Here is a 13,278-nt window from a genome sequence, read left to right as displayed (position 1 = left end):
AGGAAACAAGAGCACAACAACTGTATCCTGGCTAAGGATGAACTCAGTCTGAAGACTGTGGCAATAATATCCCACTCTTCTCCATGTGGATTTCTGTATCACTTTGGTTCATGCCAAAAGAAAAAAAAATCAAAGAATGGAATAAAATTACTGCATGCAAAAGTTTCCGATTTGGGGAAGGAAGAGACCAGATGACTATGTGCTTCAGAAAGTCATTTTTGGACAGACAGAGATGTGATAAGATCCAAGTCAAAGAGATCTTCTAAATTGCACCAGGGACTTAGGGAACAGTTTTATTTTATGGGGTCTTTGGGAAAGAACCCTTAGAGGAAACCCTGGGAGTGGGGAGAAGAGTCAGTGCAGCGTGATTTGAGAGTCCACATCACGTTTCTCTGCCTCATCTCTCTTGAAAGGTTGCACGACTCCCAAGGGCTTCCTCTCATAGAGATGTTTCAGCCTCTCTGGGTGCAGACCACTGGGGCTTCTTATGCCCTCCCCCCTCTTCAACCTTATAGGTGGGGTTGAGGATGCTCACACTAGGGTAAGGGGTTCCTGTATTCTTAACTCAAAAGCCCCAAAGAGGCGATACTTAAGTATACAGGGGGGTGGGAATCCTAACACAGCTTTCTCTGAAGACTTCTTGGTGTTGGCCACAGGGACTGGAACCTTCACCTGTGGGGGCCGTGGTGATGGGTCTTACTGGGGAACGGGACGTCTGTAGCAGAGTCCTTGGAGACAGGCGCAGATGGGGAGTAGGCGGCGGACAAAGTGGGGCTGAAGCCACTGCTGAGTCACACACTTAGGCTGACATTTTATCTGTTTTTAGTGGTTTGGGGGGTTGGAGAAATGTTTGGTATTTGTAAATAATGTCTTAAAATTCCAACATTTTTCAAGTCATTTTTATTGTACTCTATGTTGGATCCTGGAAGCATCTGTATTTTATCTCACTAATTCAGGTACCTGAAATAACTGTGGGGGGTGGGGTGGGGAGAGAAGCTTACACTCTGAAATTCCCAAGAAGCTATATTTGAGAATTTTTCTCTTCCTAGTTATTACAACTAATACTCCCATCAAACCATAGAGGATTGCTTTGAACCACTCTAACACTCTCAAGGCAGAAGTGTATTTTAACTCATTCACACTGCTGATAATCTCTTCGGTGATTTAGGTCTTTAAAGCTTTAATTCTCTGTCTGCCAGAAGTCTTCTTTGGTAGTAAGTTGACAGTTTAAATTAGCGTTTAGACATGGCTTTCATAATGTCAGTTTTGTTTTGTCTCAGCAGCATCTTGGAATTCCTTCCATTGTACCTCAAGTGACTCGTGGCAATAAATGACTCTCCTCTTTTCGTTCTTAATCAAGGAAGAATGTAATGAACCACATAATGTTTGTAAAAGCACAACTTTAATTAGTTCTCAGCTGTAGCCAGAGATGCTTGTCTTGTCTGTTTAGCATGTAAACGTAGGACACAATGCATTCAGGTGAACAGATACTGGTTTCCTAAAAAACCTCCTTTGGTTCCCTTCCAAAACATCAAGGGCAGTTGCAGTAGCAACATTTTAAAGCCTTCTCCTCAATCTGGCAAGGGAGAGACCTTCAGTAGCTTCTAAGAATTGTGTTTGGGATGGCATTTTGGAATTGAATGCATAAACCATCAAATGAAAGAAGGGCTCCTGAAAGGGACTTCCCTGCTCACCTTTAGGCCTTCCTGTCCTTGGTGAAATAGTGCCAAGACACACCTAAGGCTAGGGAAGCCTTTCCCACAAGCTGCCAAGCTACATTCTCCTGAGTGTTGAATATAAATGGTAAACCCCAAATCCTTGGGGGTCTAAGTTTGTTTACTCTCAACGTTTGGCTTCCTAAGGAAAATGGTGAAAGAAAGTATAAAATTCCATTGAAAAAACCCCTCAAGTGTTCTTGGACATCAAACAACTCTTACAACACAGGCTTTTGATGAGTTCAGTGTAAATGAATCAGAAACATATGGATAGCGTTTATGCTCAAATGCACATGCATTTAAGAATTCTGAGAGAAATTAGTTTAGTGAGCTATGTTTGGGTCATTTCCAGCATCCAAGAATTGGGAAAAAATCACTTCTCATGAGTAAGGATGTGGAAGAAATGGTGAGCACCCCTTGAACTGAAAAATGGGCACGTTCAGCAGCCAATGCCGTGTTGTGTATCATAAACACAGTAGCAGAGGGCACAGATCTTGGGACAGCTCCAGGCCAGGAAGGGTTGGGGCTACTGATGTGGTAAAAGTTTCTGTATCTTATTACCAGCTGTCAGTACCTGTGCAAGAAAGTTCCACACTTAACAAACATGCCCACCAGTTTCCTTGGATTAGAGCAGTCACTGGACACTTCTGTAAATAGCAGTTTGTACTTAGGCCATTGGAACCCGTTAGCTACGTGGCCCCTCCTTTGGTACAACCAGTGCTTTCCTTTCACTTTGAGGAAAGTGGAAACTGCCAGTGATGTTATAGATGTGGGAAATGGTCACGTACGTGGCTTCTGGTTATGCCAAAGGAACGTATATGAACAGTAAAAAACAAACAAACAAAAAAACTCCACTTGAATATAATGTGGTCCTACAGGTCTCAACATCTCTCATTCCTAGAAGGACCCAAGAAGTACTGACTATTGAATTATCTCATTTTAACCCAAATGTATTTTATTGTTTGCTGAGGAAGAAGAAAGAGCAAGGGATAGAGGCGACTGTACTGAACCTTGATACTCTACCAGATTTCTTTATTTTTTGAACCCATCTCATGGACCAGGTCTGGATCATTGGTTGCTGCTTCAGTGGTCCTTACAGTGATAAGGTGATGGCTCTGAGAATTATGGAAACTTCCTCAGTGTCTCTTGATGTCCAGTCACAGAGTGGCACCAATAATGTCCTTTCATTTTAATCAGTTTGCTAAAAATGCCAACTATCTACTACTTATGTGAACAACACACCACAAGATGCTGAGGGTAATTCAAAAATGTAAACAGCACAGGATCTCTGCTTTCAAAGAACCTGAAGTTGAACTGAGGTTACAAAATACACTAAATGAGATAATAGCCCTAGTGATGTTACAATGAAATTATACATCATGGCTAAGCCAGTGGCATAAACTGTTGTTTTATGAGTGGAGAGATTTTAGGTGGACTTTAAATATCCCAATGTGGAATAGTAGGAAGTTTCTAAGACAGCTGAACACTGCTGTAACAAAATAGAGAACATTATATTTGCTGGATCTCTTCTAAGATTACTGATGTGGTTAAAATACCTTGATAAGCCAGCCCTTTAGCTTGAGGAGACAGAGGGAGAGTTAAAAATCCCAGCTCTTCTATGAACTAATTTCTGATTCTTCCCAGTTTAATTGTTCTTTGCTGACATCATTCATGGCTAAGATGGTATTAATATTAAGATAGATATTACTGTCTATCTATCCATCCATTCAATAGCTTAAACTTTTAGCAACTGTGACATACTAGACACTATAAAGGGAACTGAACCATCGACACACACAAAGCGTGGTGCTGTACCTGGTGTGGTGGGTTTGGTGGAGGCAGCGGAGTTGTGCAGTTTTTAAATTGGGGAGAGAAAAGGGAAGTTGATGTATAATCTTCACTTTGGTTCATGGAATTTGTTGCGTAGTTACAGCCTAAAAATGTTTTAAAACCTGACGTCAGACAAATCTCTTTCTCTCCCATCACATATTGTAAACATGAACATTGCTTTCTTTTCTCTCTGTCTCTTCTCTCTCCGACCTTCGTCTGGAATGAGAGAAGTAGGTGGTGCTGCTAGTCGTAACAGCTTTGTTCTCATTCACAAGCTTTGTTCTTCTCTTCTCAAAACACACTTGGTGTAAGTGCAGCTTTATAGGATGCCTGCTTGCTGCGCTGCCCCTGACTCAGTGTATGGGCTGGAGAATGTACGAGTCTCTGTGTGTCAAGGTCTCCATCAGTAAAGTAGGCTGATGACACTGCCGAGCACACAAAGCCCTCAGAGAGCTTCATGAAAGACACTAAGTCATATTATTATATGCTCATGAAGCCTATTGCTCAGAGTCCTGTTGCCCTGTAGATATTTATGGAATTTTCTTCTCTGAATAACCTTTTGTACTTTATTAGTTTGACCTTTGTGAGACATCTGCCTTGTGGTATTGAAAGAATTGGGTGCAGACAAAAGAAGAACAATGACATCTCTCGGAAGCAGGAGGGGAGCATGGGGAGCGTGGGGAGCGTAGGGAGCGTGGGAGGGATAAGGAAATCACGGGCCCTCTGAGGACACAGTATGTCTAATATAGTAAAAATAGAAAAAAGTCTCTCATCATATGGGGCCAAAAACGGCCTAAGCATACAAGTCAGACCAAACATCTGAATGCTGTGAAAGAAACTCTGGATCAGTCATTTTCATTTTTTTTAACATTTTTTATTGATTTGTAATCATTTTACAATATTGTGTCAAATTCCAGTGTAGAGCACAATTTTTCAGTTATACATGAACATATATATATTCATTGTCACATTTTTTTCTCTGTGAGCTACCATAAGATCTTGTGTATATTTCCCTGTGCTATACAGTATAATCTTGTTTATCTATTCTGCAGTTTTGAAATCCCAGTCTATGTCTTCCCACCCCCCGCCCTCTTGGCAACCACAAGTTTGTATTCTATGTCTGTGAGTCTATTTCTGTTTTGTATTTATGCTTTTTTTTTATTCCACATATGAGCGATCTCATATGATATTTTTCTTTCTCTTTCTGGCTTACTTCACTTAGAATGACATTCTCCAGGAGCATCCATGTTGCTGCAAATGGCATTATGTTGTCAGTTTTTATGGCTGAGTAGTATTCCATTGTATAAATATACGACTTCTTTATCCAGTCATCTGTTGATTGACAGTTAGGCTGTTTCCATGTCTTGGCTATTGTAAATAGTGCTGCTATGAACATTGGGGTGCAGGTGTCATCCTGAAGTAGAGTTCCTTCTGGATATATGCCCAGGAGCGGGATTCCTGGGTCATATGGTAAGTCTATTCCTAGTCTTTTGAGGAATCTCCACACTGTTTTCCACAGTGGCTGTACCAAACTGCATTCCCACCAGCAGTGAAGGAGAGTTCCCTTTTCTCCACAGCCTCTCCAGCATTATCATTTGTGGATTTTTGAATGACGGCCATTCTGACTGGTTTGAGGTGATACCTCACTGTAGTTTTGATTTGCATTTCTCTGATAATTAGTGATATTGAGCATTTTTTCATGTGTCTATTGATCATTTGTATGTCTTCCTTGGAGAATTGCTTATTTAGGTCTTCTGCCAATATTTGGATTGGGTTGTTTATTTTTTTCTTATTAAGTCGTAAGAGCTGCTTATAAATTCTGGAGATCAAGCCTTTGTTGATTTCACTTGCAAAAATTTTCTCCCATTCCGTAGGTTTTCTTCTTGTTTTATTTCTGGTTTCCTTTGCTGTGCAGAAGCTTGTAAGTTTCATTAGGTCCCATTTGTTTATTCTTGCTTTTATTTCTTCTAGGAGAAAATTTTTGAGATGTATGTCAGATAATGTTTTGCCTATATTTTCCTCTTGGAGGTTTATTGTATCTTGTCTTATGTTTAAGTCTTTGATCCGTTTTGAGTTTATTTATGTGTATGACGTAAGGGAGTGTTCTAGCTTCATTAATTTACATGCTGCTGTCCAGTTTTCCCAACACCATTTGCTGAAGAGACTGTCTTTATTCCATTGTATATCCTTGCCTCCTTTGTCGAAGATTAGTTGACCAAAAGTTTGTGGGTTCATTTCTGGGCTCTCTATTCTGTTCCATTGGTCTATATGTCTGTTTTTGTACCAATAACATGCTGTCTTGATGACTGTAGCTCTATAGTATTGTCTGAAGTCTGGGAGAATTATTCCTCCAGCCTCTTTCTTTCTCTTCAGTAATGCTTTTGCAATTCTAGGTCTTTGATGGTTCCATATAAATTTTATTATGATTTGTTCTTGTTCTGTGAAATACATCCTGGGTAATTTGATAGAGATTGCATTAAATCTGTAAATTGCCTTGGACAGTGTGACCATTTTAACAATATTGATTCTTCCAATCCGAGAGCATGGGATATCTTTCCATTTTTTAAAGTCTTCTTTAATTTCCTTCATCAATGGTTTATAGTTTTCTGTGTATAATTCTTTCACCTCCTTGGTTAGATTTATTCCTAGGTATTTTATTACTTTGGGTGCTATTTTAAAGGAGATTGTTTCTTTACTTTCTTTTTCTGTTGATTCATCATTAGTGTTAAGAAATGCAACTGATTTTTGAACGTTAATCTTGTAACCTGCTACCTTGCTGAATTCTTCCATCAGCTCTAGTAGTTTTTGTGTGGACCTTTTAGGGTTTTCTATGTATAGTAACATGTCATTGGCATATAGTGACACTTTTACCTCTTCTTTTCCAATTTGGATCCCTTTTATTTCTCTCTCTTATCTGATTGCTGTGACTAGGGCTTCCAAGACTATGTTGAATAGGAGTGGTGATAGTGAGCATCCTTGTCTTGTCCCAGATTTTAGTGGGAAGCTTTTGAGGTTTTCACCATTGAGTACTATGCTGGCTGTAGGTTTGTCATATATAGCTTTTATTATGTTGAAATATGTTCCCTCTAAACACACTTTGGTGAGAGTTTTTATCATAAATGGGTGTTGAATTTTATCAAATGCTTTTTCTGCATCGATTGAGATGATCATGTAGTTTTTGTCCTTTCTCTTGTTGATGTGATGTATTACATTGATTTATTTGCGTATGTTGAACCACCCTTGTGTCCTTGGGATGAACCCCACTTGGTCATGATGTATAATCTTTTTTATGTGTTTTTGGATTCTATTTGCTGATATTTTGGTGAGGATTTTGGTGTCTTATGTTCATCAGTGATATTGGCCTATAATTCTCTTTTTTGGTAGTGTCTTTGCCTGGTTTTGGTATCAGGGTGATGGTGGCTTCATAGAATGAGTTTGGGAGTATTCCCTCCTTTTCAATCGTCTGGAAGAGTTTGAGAAGGACTGGTATGAGTTCTTCTTTGTATGTTTGGTAGAATTCCCCGGTGAAGCCGTCCGGTCCTGGACTTTTATTTGTAGGGAGGTTTTTTATTGCTATTTCGATTTCATTTCTAGTGATTGGTTTGTTCAAGTGGTCAGTTTCTTCTTGATTCAGTCTTGGTGCACAGTATGTTTCCAGAAACGTGCCCATCTCCTCTAGGTTATCCAGTTTGGTTCTATATAGTTTTTCATAATATTCTCGTATGATATTCTGTATTTCTATTTTATTTGTTGTAATTTCTCCATTATCCTTTTTTATTGTGCTCTCTCTTTTTTCTTATTTGTGAGTTTGGCCAGAAGTTTGTTGATTTTATTTACTTTTTCAAAAAACCAGCTTTTGGTTTGATTGATTTTTCCTATGGTCTTTTTAATCTGTATTTTATTTACTTCCTCCCTAATCTTTATAATTTCTTTCCTTCTGCTGCCTTTTGGGGTTTTTTGTTCTTCTTTTTCTAGTTCATTCAGCTGGTGGGTTAAATTGTTTATTTGAGATTGTTCTTCTTTTTTGAGGAAGGCCTGTATCGCTATAAACTTCCCTCTTAGCACTGCCTTTGCTGTGTCCCATAGGTTTTGAGTGGTTGTGCTTTCATTATCATTTGTCTCAAGGTATTTTTTAATTTCAGCTTTGATTTCCTCATTGACACATTGGTTTTTTAATAACATGTTGTTTAATCTCCATGCTTTCCTTTTGTTCTCCTTTGTTTCTCTGTTGTTGATTTCTAGTTTCATGGCATTGTGGTCAGTAAAGATGCTGGAGATAATTTCTATCTTCTAAAAAGTGTTGAGGTTTCTTTTGTGCCTGATCAATCCTGGAAAATGTTCCATGTGCACTTGAAAAGAATATATGTCCTATTTTGGGGGGGGTGTAATGTTCTGAAAATATTCACCAAAGATCAGTCATTTTCATTTTGACTTGTTTGGGGCCGCTCAGAGCACCTGCTGTCTAAGTGTATGCCAGATTTCTATGAGAATCAAGGACCTAGATTATTTTCGGGTGGCTTCATGCCAAAGAAGCCAAAATCTAAAGATCTCAAGATACTTAAGTTCTAGAGACGTGGAAAAATTCTGTACAACAGGGAAAGAATTGAAATGAGAGAAGAGGAAAGAACACAGAATAGACCCTCGTTACAACATTGTCCATCACAGAATCAGAGACACCGCATGTTTGTGGCATACTCTCAGAGAGAAAACATTCATCAAATTAAAGGCCTGATAAAATATAGGTGTTAGTTGTGGCTCCACACCGATCCTACTCTGTCCTTCTCAATGGAGAGTTTGCCCCGCTGGGACCACAGAAGCAACACTTAACAGGGATGCCAGTCTCCTTTTTTTGTCCTTTCTCTTGCACTTAGCTGCTTCTCTAGGGAAATATTTGGAGAATATCACTTTGACGGATTCCAAATTAGTGGCCTGACCTGAGCACCCACAGATCTTAGGTGAAGCCTGGGAGGATTCATTGCTCTGCAGTTGGATGCTCGGCTCTGTGGGAACAAGGGTGTGAGAGGAGGTGAGCATCCCTTCCCTCTCCACCTGATGGAGATCATCGAGGGTGGGGCTGCTCTCTGCTTCCCCAGTCAGTCCTCAGCATCTGGACCCATTAAGGTGCTCAGTAAATGGGAATCAAGTGAGTGCAACCTTGACTCAGAGAGAAGGCATAAAACCAGGGCAGATAAAAGAGAAGGTGTAGCAAATCAGCGTGACTGCAAATGAGAGGATCTGGGCTTCAAACAGTCAAGACATCAACCTTTATGAAATACCACAATCTCATAAAAAATGCCATCTTTAAAAATATTTTTATTGAGTTATAGTCAGTTTACAAATGTTGTGTCAATTTGTGGTGTACAGCACAATTTTTTAGTCATACATGAATATACATATATTCATTTTCATATTCTTTTTCACCATGAGCTACTACAAGATCTTGAATATGTTTCCCTCTGCTATACAGTATAAACTTGTTTATCTATTTTATATATACCTGTCTGCATCTACAGATCTCAAACTCCCAGTCTATCCCTTCCCACCTTCCTCTCCCCTGGCAGCCACAGTTTGTATTCTATGTCTGTGAGTCTGTTTCTATTTTATATTTAAGTTCACTTGTCTTCTTTTTTTTTTTTAGATTCCACATATGAGTTATATCATATGGTATTTTTCTGTCTCTTTCTGGCTCACTTCACCTAGAATGACATTCTCCAGGTCCATCCGTGTTGCTGCAAATAGCATTATTTTATTCTTTTTTATGACTGAGTAGTATTCCATTGTATAAATATACCACTTCTTCTTTATCCAGTCATCTGTTGATGGACATTTAGGTTGTTTCCATGTCTTGGCTATTGTAAATAGTGCTTCTGTGAACATTGGGGTTCACATATCTTTTTGAATTAAAGTTCCCTTTGAATATACGCCCAGGAGCAGGATTGCTGGGTCATATGATAAGTCTATTTTCAGCCTTTTGAGGAATCTCCATACTGTTTTCCACAGTGGCTGCACCAAACTGCATTCCCACCAACAATGTAGGAGGGTTCTCTTTTATCCACAGTCTCTCCAGCATTTGTCATTTGTGGACTTTTGAATGATGGCCATTCTGACTGGTGTGAGGTGATACCTCCTTGTAGTTTTGGTTTGCATTTCTCTGATTATTAGTGATACTGAGCATTTTTTCCTGTGCCTATTGGCCTTTTGTATGTCTTCATTGGAGAATTGCTTGTTTAGGTCTTCTGCCCATTTTTGGACTGGCTCTTTTTTTATATTATTATTAAGTAGTATGAGCTATTTATATGTTCTGGAAATAAAAAAAATGCCATCTTGGTTTATTGTCTCATGAGGTTACTTTCCATTACCAGTAAGAAATATGAAGAGAGAAAGGCCATGTCAGTGAATAAAAAACTATTTATATTCATTTATGTATATATATTATATATAGTATTTATATATACATACACATCCATCCCAAAAGCAGTGCTGTGCGACTGTGGTGGAGAGACCACTGCACTGGGCTCTGCACACAAGCCTGCACAGGAGTCAATAGGTCTCTCCGGGGCTCTGCTCCCTTTTTTGTAAAATGAGAGATGTGATGAGTTACATTCCTCAAATTCTGTGTTTCTACCTGTGTTTGGTTAAAATTTAAGATTTCTCCCATCATACTTTCTGCAGTGTATTTTCATTAACATCTAGAAGGTGGACATCCCGCTTTTTATCTTCTTTTGAAATCTCAGATGTGTTTTCCACGTGCAAAGGGCTGTGATGATACAAGTTGAAGGCACAAGTTTCAAGCAAAGGATCATTGTCAACATCTGCATTTCTAATTTATCCTCTTCTCCAATATGAATTTTCACACATTAAACATTAAATTACATTTCCACATTTAAGCCAGAAAAAGAGCCAACTTTTCAACATCATGTTATGAACATTTTCAAGCGGACAGAAGAGTGGAAAGAATTCAGATTTTGAAATGGCATTTTCTTTTTGTTTCAGAATGACTCGTCATCTCAGCATCCTAAAGGGTAACATTGAAATAGTAAGGCTACCACGTTTTTTTATCTTAGCTTTAAAAGGACGTCTAGCTAAGAGCTAACTTAGCTAGCTGGCTTCAGAATTTTTCAATAAAATGTATGTTCTATGTCAGTACATGAACTAGTATTGTTATCAAGACCAGGGGTCACTTGTGGACAATAAACCTGTGTTCCCTGTGTATCTCCCTGAACCTATCTATCATTCTTGAGCTTCAATGGAGGAATTGGTAGATGAACTAGTATTGTTATCAAGACCAGGGGTCACTTGTGGACAATAAACCTGTGTTCCCTGTGTATCTCCCTGAACCTATCTATCATTCTTGAGCTTCAATGGAGGAATTGGTAGAATCTGGGCAATCATATTGGCTCAAAGGTATAGCAGGTCTATTTGTTTCCAGGGAATAAACAATGGTTAGAAGAATATTTCTGAAATGAGTAGATTTTTTTTCTATGCATTATAGGTCAAACTGTAAGACTATCACAGTGGTTGCAAAATTTTATTCTTAGTCTCAGAATCCTTTCTTTAATTAAATGCTTAAGGCCTAGTTTGGGGAAAAGATTTAAACATGGTAACTACAGGCCTCTCTGGGAAGCAATTCCTGATCTTCTGATGACACCAGTGGCCCAGGAAATTCTTTGTCCCCCCATACTAGTAAAACTTTCTTGCTCATGCCATCATATGTACATTATGTATTAGACACAAGATAGAAATTTTAAATGAGTAAAATAAAGGTGAAATTACCAATGTTTTAATATTATTTCTAAAATTAATAGCACAAAAATATTTTCTCACTATAATTTGTTATTAATAATATTCATTTCTTAATTGATGACAGCGATGCTTTTGAACATTATTAATACCCTAAGTCATTTTATATCTTAAGAACAAAATTCAGCTTTAACAAGAGGGACTACAAAGTGATACTGTCTTTGATAGTTTTATATATATGTATAAAATATATTTTATTTCCCTGTTTTTATTTCATAACTGAGGGAAGGTGACATATGAATTCAGCCAATCTCCTACTGTTTGTACCTATTTGCATTATTGATAATACTTTAATATGAGAGAATTCATTTTAAAAATGTTTTTACTACTTATGTCTATTTTGTGAATTAGACAAAGTAATCTGTAAAAATAGTTCATTTAACTGGGCACGGTGATAAGTCTCAATATACTGAAAGCAAACTCACAAGTAAGAGCTATGCCAGGAACCTCTCTATGTTTTAGAATAGCTACCTCATCTTCTGCTTCTGGCACATGATTGTCTGACACATAGAGTGTGGGCACCAGTGTCAACACAGATATTTAAAATGATTGAGAATTATATAAATAAGTTAAGAACACAAACTCTACTGTGTTCTTTTTGTGCCCTGTGGACCATGCCACTACTGATCTAGGCTTGGCCTTCAAGACGATTAACTAAAAATTCTTGATGCTCATGGTAACTAAGAGTGATCTTTGTAAAGTGTTCCATTGGTTTCTTCCCCCCCTCCTCGCATCCTCCCATCTTTCAGGACAGACATTCCCAGGCTAGCCCAGCATTAGTGATTATCTGACTTCCATGCTCACTGCCTTCACCTCTGACCAGAATGATGGTGACTGTAAGGCCTTCTTCACAGTGCATGATGCCTCTTGATGGATATTGGATCTTAAAGAGCAGATGCAATAGACACGAAGGAGAATGGGCACATTGTCAGCACGAGCAAAACGGAGGAGTACATCTCCCCAGTGGATGAGATGAAACTGAAGTCTGGGCTTACTGCTGCCATTTTATCAGCAATTCCCCAGATAAATAAAAGAGATTTCTATTTAGAAATTGGTGTTTGTCACTGGGCCAGAGTAACACCAGATGTTATTTTCTTTTCCTTGAAACACACGTTTCTTTTCTATCACTTACTCTAATGCAAGTTGTAAGTGTTTGTCATTAGCTGAAGATGGTTACTTCAGGGAATCCAGCAGCTTCTTAGAATTTGGTTTTATAATGCTTTTGCTCTAATTTGGGAACAACAATGGGATCTTAACATATAGAATTACTTTTGCCCTCCCAGTACAGTAGGTACACATGTGATTCGACCACAATACTCTAACATGAGAAATGGCACATTTGATAAAATTTTTCCAAATCAAATTAAATACATTTATAGCTCCCATCCTGCCAGAGTACAATTCACAATCTGTCATTGTCGGGGGCCCCTATGGGGCTAGGGGAAGTCTTAGGAGTTGTGTGTGGTCCGCACAATTTGGGAAGGGCTTGCACACGCTGACTGCCCAAGGCTGCGTGGTTCCATAAAACAGGAAGGCTTTGCTGGGGCTTCAGGCAAAGCTTGAGTCCTGGGCTCCGGTTTCAGCCTTCCTTTGAAGTCTGAGTGGGGCTCAAGCTCCTGATAGTCTCAGAACTACAGCCACCCCTTCATCCTTTTCCAACCCAAAATAGAAATTAACTTCAACAAATTATTCAGCCGCAGCAGTGGTAGTGAGGCCGTATTAAGGAGTCTGCCAAGAGCCCTCTGTCCCTCTCTTCCTACCAAGGGGCCACCACCACCAGGTCCTTGCTGCTACTGCCACCAAAGCTTTAGAGCCACCATGTGTCAGTCAAGTGTCTCCCACTTCCCAAATGTCGCAGACTTGCTTCCACCTACATTTGTAGCTTCCTCACTGCCTGTTCTTGAAGAGGACACTGAAAGACAAATCTGGAGGA

The 13,278-nt window shown here is 39.0% G+C and overlaps 1 long non-coding RNA gene across 5 annotated transcripts in view; it reads left to right on the top strand.

Moving 5' to 3' along the window:
* Nucleotides 1–13,278, top strand: part of LOC116280972 (uncharacterized) — a 382,863-nt gene that overhangs the window by 101,717 nt on the left and 267,868 nt on the right. The gene's annotated exons all lie outside the window — the stretch shown is intronic.

This window comes from Vicugna pacos, chromosome 6 (assembly GCF_048564905.1).
Source record: "Vicugna pacos chromosome 6, VicPac4, whole genome shotgun sequence".
Lineage (NCBI taxonomy): Eukaryota > Metazoa > Chordata > Mammalia > Artiodactyla > Camelidae > Vicugna > Vicugna pacos.
This window is presented reverse-complemented; position numbering and strand designations above follow the sequence as displayed.